Raw genomic sequence first — 11,102 nt, 5'->3', positions numbered from 1 at the left:
TTCCTTGGTTTAGTCTTTAATATCTCAAAGGTTAAAAAAAGTTCATATTCATGAAAGCTTGTTCTGAATATAAACACTCTATATTTTTCTAAATTTTTGACAACATGGAAGTGTAATTCATATTTAACAGCATGCATATAAAACTAACAACAGCACACCACAAACACATCTTTATTATTGGCTATATAAATTCTTTGGAGACCACATGTATTAAAAACTCACACTCTATTCAAGCACAACTTTGGCATCTACAGTCTTTTCAGTGGACTCTCTATAAAGTAGACATGGGGGATGCCCTTTGGAAATTGCTGAAACACTGCTACCCCTAACAGATTCCACTAATAAGGGTGGCTTCAAGATAATTTATTAGAAAATCTCACTGCAAAGTATACTTTAAAATTTGGTTTTCCATACAAATAAAAACTGACGCTTACATTAATAACCAGATGGAGCCCAATTTAGAATTTTAATAAGATAGTATAGTGTTTTGGACAAGGGTCTCAGTTAAGGTATCCAGTAAACATCAGGAAGTTTAAAAAGTCAAGGAAGACCTCAAGTTAAAGAAACCCAAGCAAATGTCATAGAAGAGAGAGAAGAAAAAAACACACCTACATTATTAGAGAAAAAAAAACTTAATAATTAAGAGAAAAATAAGCAAATCACATACAAAGGAAAACAATCAGATTTAGATCAGATTTTCAAAATTGATACTGGATTCAAGCTAATATTTTAATTATTGTGTGTTAATATTTTCAAAATATTGTAAAATATAAGTGACAACCTAGGTTTCAATATCCCACTGAACTTTTATTTAAGTATTAAGTCATGATAAAAAATAGCCTCAGCAATTGTACTATTCAGTTTATACCTGGAAGATCTGAAAACAGGAACATGAACAGACACTCATACACTGATGCTAATCACAGCATTATTCACAATTGCCAAAAGATGGAAACCACCCAAGAATCCATCAACGGATGAATGGATAAAGGAAATATAGTACTTACATTCAATAGACTATTATTTAGCAGTAAGAAGGAATGAAGTTCTGAAGCATGTGACAACATGAATGAACTTCAAGGGCATTTTGTTGTGTGAAATAAGTCAGACACAAAATTACAAATATTGTATGATCTCACTAATATGAACTAATTATAATATGTAAACTCATAGACATAAAATTTAGGGGATAGAATGAGGCTGGAGAATGGGGAGTGGTTGTTTAATATGTGCAGAATTTAAACGTTTGGAAATGAATAGAGGTAACAATAGCCCATTATTGTGAATATAGTTAATAGTTTTGAATTGTGAGTGGATGTGATTGAAAGGGTAGGTTAGACTTGTGTATATCATTGAAAGGAAAACTAGAGGTGAAATCATGGGAATGTATGAAGCAGTAATCTTCTGCTGAATGATGGCTGTAATTGAGAACATAATTATTAAAAAGTTCTCTTATGAACTAGAACAAATGTAAAACACTATTACAAACAGTTAACAACAGGGTAGTATGAGTAGTGTGCTGGTTTGAAGCCGTCATGTACCCCAGAAAGAACACATTCTTTTAATCCATTCCTGTGGGAGCAGACCTATTGTGGGTGGGAAGTTTTGTTTAGTTTATCTCAGTTTGAGATGTGACCCACCCCATTCAAGGTGGGTCTTGATCCTTTTATTGGAGTTTATTAGAGATTCCTTCTTTTTTTTTTTTACATGGGCAGGCACTGGGAATCGAACCCGGGTCCTCGGGCATGGCAGGCAAGCACTCTTACCTGCTGAGCCACCGTGGCCCACTCTGAGATCCTTTTATTAAGAGAGGATAAAGGACAGAAAAAGCCAAGAGAGCTTAGAAAGAAAAGCCCCAGAGAAACAAAGAAAGGACCCACAGAAGCAGAGAGGAGACCCTCAGAACCAGAAGCTGAAAGCAACAAAACCCGGGAGTGAAGGATCCGCAGCGGCTGGCCATGTGCGTTCCTATCTGACAGAGGCACCCCAGATGCCAGCGGCCATTCTTCGGGGAGGCTATCTTCCTATTGGTGCCTTAATTCAGACATTTCATGCCCTTAGAAAGTGTAACTTTGTAAGCTAATAAATCCCCATCCTAAAAGCCAACCCATTTCTGGTATATTGCATTCTGGCAGCCTTAGCAAACCAAAGCAAGGGGTATTTGGGAGTAAATGTACCTATTTCAAACTGCAGACTGCAATCAACAGTAATATTTTAATATCCACTCATCAATAGTAATACACGCATCACATCAATACTGGGGGTCAACAATGGGGTGGAAGAGGTATAAGATACCTTGGGCTTTCTTTTTTATTTTTGTTTTACCTTATTATTATTATTATTATTATTGGAGTAATGAAATGTTCTAGAATTGATTATGGTGATGATTGCAGAACCATGTGATGACACTGGGAGCCATTGATGGTATCCTTTGGATGGATTGTATGCTGTGTGATTTTTATCTCCATAAAATTGCTTTAAAAATAGCCTTAGGGAATATTTTCAGATGCATAATGGCACATGAAAGTTGCCATGAAAATACCATCAACATAAAGAATTTTGGATAAACTGCTTAAAGGAAAAAGAGAGAAACACAATCAGAGATGCTGCAAGTTTTAGTTTAGGAAAAGGTGATTGAATATATTTGTTATGATTTTTAGAAGCAAATGTCATTGTAGTATATTAAAACATTTCTTCATCTATATGTATGTATATATGTTTTTCAAACTCACACAAACAAAAAAGGAACTAAATAAATATACTCATAAATCCTACATTAAAAATCTAGGTAATGTTAAAAATATGTGGTGGAAGAGGAAAACACCTAGAGAAAGGAGAACATGCTAAAGATCTTATCATATTAGTCTCAGAGGTTGGGGCCTGTACATATATCAATTTAGAAGGAGAAGAACAGAATCTTTAAAACATAGAAAAGGTGGGACAAAATGAAACAATAAACCATTATGGTAGAAACAGTTCCATATAGATTAGTCTGGAAAACAATGGTCTATAGACTAAACTTTCCTGTTAAAAGACTAAGTGGGACATTTATATTGAAAAAAGAGCATCAAGATATAATGAGGGATAAACTAAGATAAAGAGAATAAAAGTTCATAAACGAAATATCAGGCAACACGAGTTGCCTTACGTAACATGGGCTTAGCCATATTAATATTAAATAAAATAAGCCTTAAAACAAAAATGCCCAATTGGAAATGAAACAGTTTATTCACTTTCACTGTGGTGAAGCATGATCAAGTGTAGTTTATTCCAGGAATCCAAGGTTGGCTTAACATGTCAAAATTGACCCACATAATTCACCAAATCAGTGGATGCAGAAAAAGCACCTGTCATAACTAAACACCCTTTTCTCAAACTAGAAATAGAATGGTTCTTCTACTCATAAAAATCTAAAGCAAAGACACAAATATTGTTGTCAAAACTCCCATTCAGTGATGTATTGGTGACCCTACACAGTGCAAAAGAGCCGATAAAGAAACTACAGTTTTGTAGATTAGAAAGAATGATTGTATATGTAATCAAAATACAAATAATACTAACATTATTAGGACAGTAGTACAAATAACAGAATTTTCTTTAATACAAATGGCATTAGCTTGCACACAGAAAATACTAAGTATTTTACCAAAAGCCAGTAGAAAAAGAAGTAAATTTAGTGTGGTCACAGAATACAAGATCAGCATGCAAAAATGAATAATATTTTTCTAAACTAGCCACGAAAATTTGGGGGATAAATTTTAAAAACTACAATTTTTATATTCATCGGAAACAGATACAAAGGAAGTTAGGAATAAATCTAACATAACATGTATAAGATCTCTCCAGTAATAACTGGAAAACATTGCTAAAAGAAATTAAAGAGGACCTAAAGAAATAGGAAGATTGGTCAAGTACATAGATTGGAAGACTCGATAAGATGTCAATTTTCACCTAAATTGAGCAACACATTCCGTATAAATTCTATCAGAATTCTAGTAGAATCTTTTAAAAAAATAGACAAGATTGATTCTAAAATTTATTTGGAAACACCAAAGATCTAGAAAACTGAAACAATAAAGTACAAGTTTGGAGTAATTACACAGCTGGCATTCAAGGCTTACAATAAAGGTATTTTTAAAATCTTATAATTTGTTTAAACGTAGCTAAAAAGATCAGTGGAACAAAATAGAGGTTCTGGATCTGTTTTGTTCATTAGAGTAGCCATTAGCCCATGTGGCTATTTAAATTCATTAAAATTAAATTAAATTAAATTAAAATTGATTTCCTCAGTCACACTACCCACATTTCAAATGCTCAACAGCGCATGTGGCTAGTGACCATTGGGCGGTATAGATGCGACCCATTTCATCATCACACAAAGTACCATGCGGGGCGCTATTCCTGTTAGACTCATCCACAGATTCAATTTCTTTTTTTTAGGTTGTCATCATTTTTTTTGCTATTTCTAAAAATTCTACCCATGCTGCGTGCCTGAAAGTCTCCCCATGGCACACGTGCTGAAGTGTCCCAGAGCATACCCTGGAGCGGGGTTCCAGAGTAATCCTCGGTTCCTCTAGGGTGGGGAGGAGCAGATCTCTCCCTGCGAGATCACAGGGCTGTGGTTCCCGCGACAGCGCAGGACAGCTACCCGCGCCCTGGGTAATCAGAAGAAAAGCGGAGGCTCCTAGGCGAGGCGCGTTCGCGAAGGTGCCTCACCTCGCACAGAACACCCGCCAGTAAACTCCGGGCTGGGGCCTTTCAATCCCGCTGTCGCCCTCCTACTGTCACCTCTCAAATAATCACCACACGTATGGACTCCTGATATGTTTTCAGCATATCTCAAAATACGCACGGCCCTTTAACACACATGTGCTGATTCTCTCCATTTACCATGGAGAAACTGAGACTCAGATGCGGCACTTGCCTGCCCAGGACTGAGCAGTCAGCATCTTACCGCACCACCTTCTCGGCATGCGATAACAGGAGGGGCCAATTCATTTTTGACAAGGGTCCTGGTAAATTCAATGAAGAAAGGAACTTTTTTAACAGATACTATTGCTAGGACAACTGGGTAACTCTATCAGCCAGGAAATAAAAAAAATAATAAAAATTGATGCCCATTTCACTCTGTATAAAAAAGTGTGGACTATATACATCAAAGCCATAAAACTCCAGAAGAAATCATAAGACAGTAGTTTGTGTTCTTGGGGTAGGAAAAAGACAAATCTAATGGGGTGGAAAGATAAGTAATAACGAAAGAGAATAATAATTGTTAACATAGGTTTCATCAAAATTAATATTTCCTTTTCATTAAAGGATGCCATTAAGAAACTGCTGGCCATAAGATGGAATTTTTTTTTTTTTGCAGAAAATATAGCTTTCAATGGACTTTTTTCCAAAATATATTTCAAAAACTCAAAAAAAAAAAATCAGCAATAATGAGACGAAGAATTAAAAAACATTTACAAAAGACTTGACCAGGAACTTCAAATGGCCAGTAAACTCTTTGAAAAAGTTTCCAACATCATTACTCATAAGGGACATACAAATTAAAACTACTAACCACGAAATACATGGTAGAATGGCTAAACAAACAGACAACCACAAAAAAACAAAAACAGCTGATAAGACCAAATGTGGACAAGGATGTGAAAGATTAGAAATGCCATACGTTATGGTGTATTTGGCAACATCTCACGCATTTAAACATGTCAACCCTTTTACCCAGCGATTTCCTTCCAAAAGATATGAAAATATGTTCACAATAAAAACTTGTAAAATAATATTTAAATCAGACTTGTTTATTATAGCTAAAACTGAAAACTACCCATCTGACCAACAGGAGGAGAACGGATAATCAAACAGTACTATATTCAAAATATAGATATTACATATTCATTCTTCCCATCTTCTCAGAGTGGATATCTCTACATCTACACATATTCTCCAAAAAATGCTAAGTGTTCCTTTCCAACACTTTACTGAAGTCTATTTACCTGAGCAGGCACTAAATCAGGCTTGCTTTCCCATATTAAGGTATAGTTTTTTTGAAACTTATGTTATGCAAAATGCATTTTGTTTTGTTTTGCTTTGTTTTCATATGCTGTGTGGCGGAAGTCACGTTTCATTTTTTTTCCATGAAAGTTTTTCCTTATTGCAGCAACCGTTTGTTGAATTTTTATTTGTTTGCTTGTTTGTTTGTTTGTTTTTTGGGAAGTACTTAGGCTGGGAATCAAACCCAGGTCTCCCATGTGGCAGGCGAGAATTCTACCACTGAACTACCCTTGCACTCCCATAATGCAGGTATTTTTAAAATGGCATTTTCGTATCAATATTGTATTAGTGACATTACCCAATTGTTCCCTGCTTGTAATAAATGTGAGGATGTGATGTTGAGAGGCTTCCCATGAAGCCAATTGTCCATCCTGACTCCTTTTCACTTCTCAATATTCCACAGTGCAGCCATGTGCAATTACACCCATAAAATGATCACCCCACTATCCACATCAGCTGTGTGTGGACTCGGACACAGTCTCTGCGTCTTCTACTGACACTACTGTTGCCTTGTTCTGAACATTGATGCTACTGATAAAATAGCCGGTGTAGGTCTACACGAACATCAGAAAGAAATTAAGAAAAATATGAAATAAACTGGTAAATGCTGGTAACTCTGGGGAGTGGGATAGAACATATATGAGTGAAACATTAGAAGGTGAGGAGCAAAGGCTAAGAGGGAAAACAGTAACTTATTGGAAAAGGTTGGGGCACGTTTAAAAAAAATACTCTTTGCCACATTTTATGAGGCGCTTTTCCCAATTTTCATCTTAAATGGAAACTATATTTTCCCTGTTATGATTTGGGTTATTTTTCTGTAAATATTGTCTCCCTTCCATGGTGGGGCGGTATGGACTCAATCCTTATGTTTGGCTTTGTGTATGAGTTGCTTTGACCAAAGAAAGGTGAATATGACACGTACACGAGTATTATTTGTGCTTGCTCAGTTTATTTCAGCTATTATGAAAAGAGCATGTCTCATGTAACCCTTCACCCTCAGCAAGGAGAAAACATGTGGAGAAACCCTAAACTCAACTTGCAGCTTGGACCTAAGCCTGGCCAAATCATAGCCTGAAGCAGCTAAGGCCTGCCCAGATTAGGTAAATTGCAATCATCCTGAGACTGTGCATAGGAAAACAAATACTTTTTGCTGTACACCATTGGATTTTGGGGTGGTTGCTTAGGCAGCATTATTGTGAAAATAGCTGATTATCCATCCCCAGTGACCTTGTCCATTCAAAATGTTCTGCATTTTCCCCCGCTCCCCTGGGCTATTCTTACAATCAAAATAGAGAAATGGAGAATACATAGTTGAAGAAAATATCTATATGAACCAGCTTTTACCTCAGTTTCATACATGGCTTTCTTTCTACATTTCAGAGCTGCCCACAAACTATTGACCTAAGAACCTCATGAAACACCCTTCTCTTTTCCTGTTGTTTTCATCATAATCTGTTTGGCTTCAAGTTACTCCTCAATATTTGAGGACTTTATGATATTGATGTCTAATTCACAATTTTTAGCTCCCTCTTATGGTCACATTCACCTTTGTACAAATCCAGTGTCATATTGATGGTCCAAACAGTATCTGAGACATTGTTCTCTTAGTTTATTGTTAATTTTTATCTCTAACTTACAGATATTATTAATTTTTATCTCTAACCTGCAGATATCTGGTATGGATGATGTCGTCGACTAAACTGTACCATCTCTAAAACCTTGAACTCTGTAATTTACATCTCAGATAAACCCTTCATTTTTCCATGATCACAAGGACATGCAAATGGCATTCTCTACTATCTACGGAAAGTGATAAAGAAGATTAAACTTTCAACTAGCCTGTTTCCACTACCGTTTTTTTTTGTTGTTCCTTGACTAATCACCCTAACTGGTGCTTGAGAACCAAATCATTTTTATAGCCCTTACTCTCAGCTAGTGACATGCCAATATTTTCTAAGGTGATATATCTTAAAGACAAAAGGTATTATACCACCACAGGCCCTTTGCACAAGAGTTGTTTAAAAATAATTATCCCTCAAAACTACACCACAGTGCCTCATATACAGCAGATAGTCAAGAAATTTTTATTGAAACAATATCGATAGATATATCTAAGGAACAACTCTCTCATGGGGGGCGGTTTCTGATATTGTGACTACCATTTGAATATTTGAAATTATTTAAAAAGAAAAAGGTAATATCCACTTTGATAAATTATACTACTGAATTCTATTCATATCTTTGGAAGTAAAATAGCTATTCTATTGTCTGCTAGCTCTCGAAACAATTTTTTTAGCTGCAGTAACCCAACCTGGAAAAAATTGGCAGTGTGAGAGAGAATTGCAATTTTTAGAAGAATTGATTACAACCACACTGACATATTAACAGAGGCAAAATGACCTGCTCATGAACTCTACTGTTTCCTTCAGTGACTTTTGAGGAAAGGCAAACTAGCAGATTATTTTTTCTGGTTCCGAATTGTGCTTTTCATTGCTAAGTAGTGGCAAAACTGAAATATACCATTCAGTTTAATACTTAAAGTGCATATTAAGATGATGCATGGATGACAGGGAAAGTCATTTACTTCCAATGAATAAGTCAATCATGACATCAAAATAATTTTTTCTTTCCTTTGGATTGACTGCCAGTTTTGTTGACAATATGACATTCTTGCAGAGAAAGGAGGTGAGAGATTTTCACTGTACTCACTGAATTAAGCTGAATGGGGGAACAGAAAGGGAGAAAAATTAGAATCATATGCTCCACACAAATTATATTCCATATGACTATGACAGATTCAGTTAGGTAAAACAAATAAGATAATTGATTATCAGTTTTAATAACTTTTCCTGAATTACTTCCTAGAGAAAAGACTCAACGTGTAAACTCTTCTGAAAGAAATTAGAATTAGAAATAAGGTCACACAACAAATAGAAATACACATTTAAGCAATCAGTGTGCTGTAATATAAGACCAGAGACTTTTTATTGAGAGTTTCTTGTGGCAATTGAATTAGTGGAAGCTTGTGTCACTTGTATATATTGGTATTTTAAGATTTTATTTTAGTCAGCAATTTTATCATTGTAAGTTTATGTGTTTAAGCCTTCTATTTCATCTTTGCTCATTTTAAAAATAGCAGCACTATGCATGAAATCTTTATTCTTCTCATATATATATATAGCTATGAAAGTTGCACATTATGCACAGAAACATAATTGCCCCTTTAGAATTTTGATGGAAATTCATAAGGAACATGTCTGTGCTGACAGGCTAAATTCTGAAACATATGACCTTGTCTGAGAACTTGCATATTCCCTCCCACAGTGTTTATTTGGCCTCTCCCACAAATTTCCATACTCACTTGTTATAGATATCCTTGTATTACGTATTCTTTGAAAGCAAGAAAAACTCCTTTTTCTGAGTTCCTGCTGTGCCTAACACCAAGTGGGTACTTTGTCGGTGCTTGGGAAGTGTGAAGGTTTGGATACTTTATGAACCCCAGAAAGTATGTTCTTCAATTTAATCCTTTCCTGTGGGTCTGGACCATAGGAAAGTAGACTCATTTGGTCAGTAGGAAGTTAATCCTCTTAGTGGAGACCTTTTAAGACAACGAAATTCAGCGAAAAAGACACAGAAGCTGAGAGAAAGCCACAGAAACAGAAAGGAAGCCACAGAAGCCAGAAGCTGGAAGCAATGCAACTCAGAAGAGAAGGGAGAGACCAGCAGATGCTACCTGGTCCCTTGTCTGGTAGGGGCCTTCAGGAAGAAGGTCTTGTCTTGATGATGCTTTGATTTGGACATTTTCTTGGCCTCAGAACTGTAAGCTAATAAATTCCTATTGTGAAAAGCCAGCCCATTTCTGATACATGGCATTTCCACAGCCTGCCAGACTAGAATAAGAAGGATGACATAACTGGTTTTTACATAGAGAACTACAAAAGGTTCAGAAGTGTTAGCTCTGGAAACACATCTTTAGTAAACAATATCAGCCAATATAAGCTGTCAATGTTAGAGCAATATCTATATGACCTCACCTAGTCAATTCATTTAAAATATCAGGAAACCAAGTCAGTGACAAAACTCAAAAGGACCAGAGACTGCCAATTGGTTGCTTTTTGATTTTTTTCAAACTGCGGCATGTAGACATAAAATATTTGTTTTTTTGTGTGTGCATTCTTTTTATACCTTTGCTTAGCAAATGCATAAATATATGAATTTATGTTCAAATCAGACTTATAACTGGGAAATACATTTGTAGAAAATTATACTTTCATCTCTTTGAGCAATGAAAACAATGTTAAAGAAAGAGATAAATTACCATTTGAAGTTGTTGAAAAAAGAAAGAAGGAAAGAAGGAAAGAAAGAAAGAAAAAGAAAGAGGTTAAACATCTCAGTTTAATCTGTGACTGAAACAATATTACTGTATGTAAGAAAATAAGTATCCTTACTTAAATAGAAAAAGTTCTCCTGAGAAGAATGAAGAGTAGATCAAATTTTAAAGAGTACTCAAACTTTAGGCATGTTGTGGAATAGATCATTTGCTCAGGGAGTTTGGAAATATTGCTAGGTTTAAAAAAAAATGTTTGGCTTCTGATCCTTTTAAGTTTGGGTTGTCCATTGCATATTTTTCTGTTTAGCATTTTCACTTTGTTTTCAGAAATAGTTTCCCTTTTCTAAAAATGAGGTCCAAAAGTAAGTAAGACTTTTGAATACTTCATTTGTTTTGTGTATTTTTCTCTATATGTGATAGGAATCTTCTAAGGAAAGAATGGAACAATTTGCCATTCTAATTAGGCCATTTAGAACTTAATTTGCTGTACTGTAATCACGATGTTTTCCATTCTCTTTCAATGCAAATGTAAAGTTGAAAGAGGAAAACTGTACTGCAGAAAGCAACCAATGGTTAATTAGAAACATCTGGCAACAAAAAGTTTGAGGTGTAGAATCAAAGTTTCCCTGGAAGAAAAACACAACTTCGAATACAGAGCTTGATCCTGGAATGTGTTTTAGTACTTTTATAAGTTAAGGTATTTGTTGGTAGTAAATGT

Source organism: Tamandua tetradactyla, chromosome 4 (assembly GCF_023851605.1).
Source record: "Tamandua tetradactyla isolate mTamTet1 chromosome 4, mTamTet1.pri, whole genome shotgun sequence".
Lineage (NCBI taxonomy): Eukaryota > Metazoa > Chordata > Mammalia > Pilosa > Myrmecophagidae > Tamandua > Tamandua tetradactyla.
The sequence above is the reverse complement of the archived record's forward strand: the minus strand, read 5'-3'. Positions refer to the sequence as shown.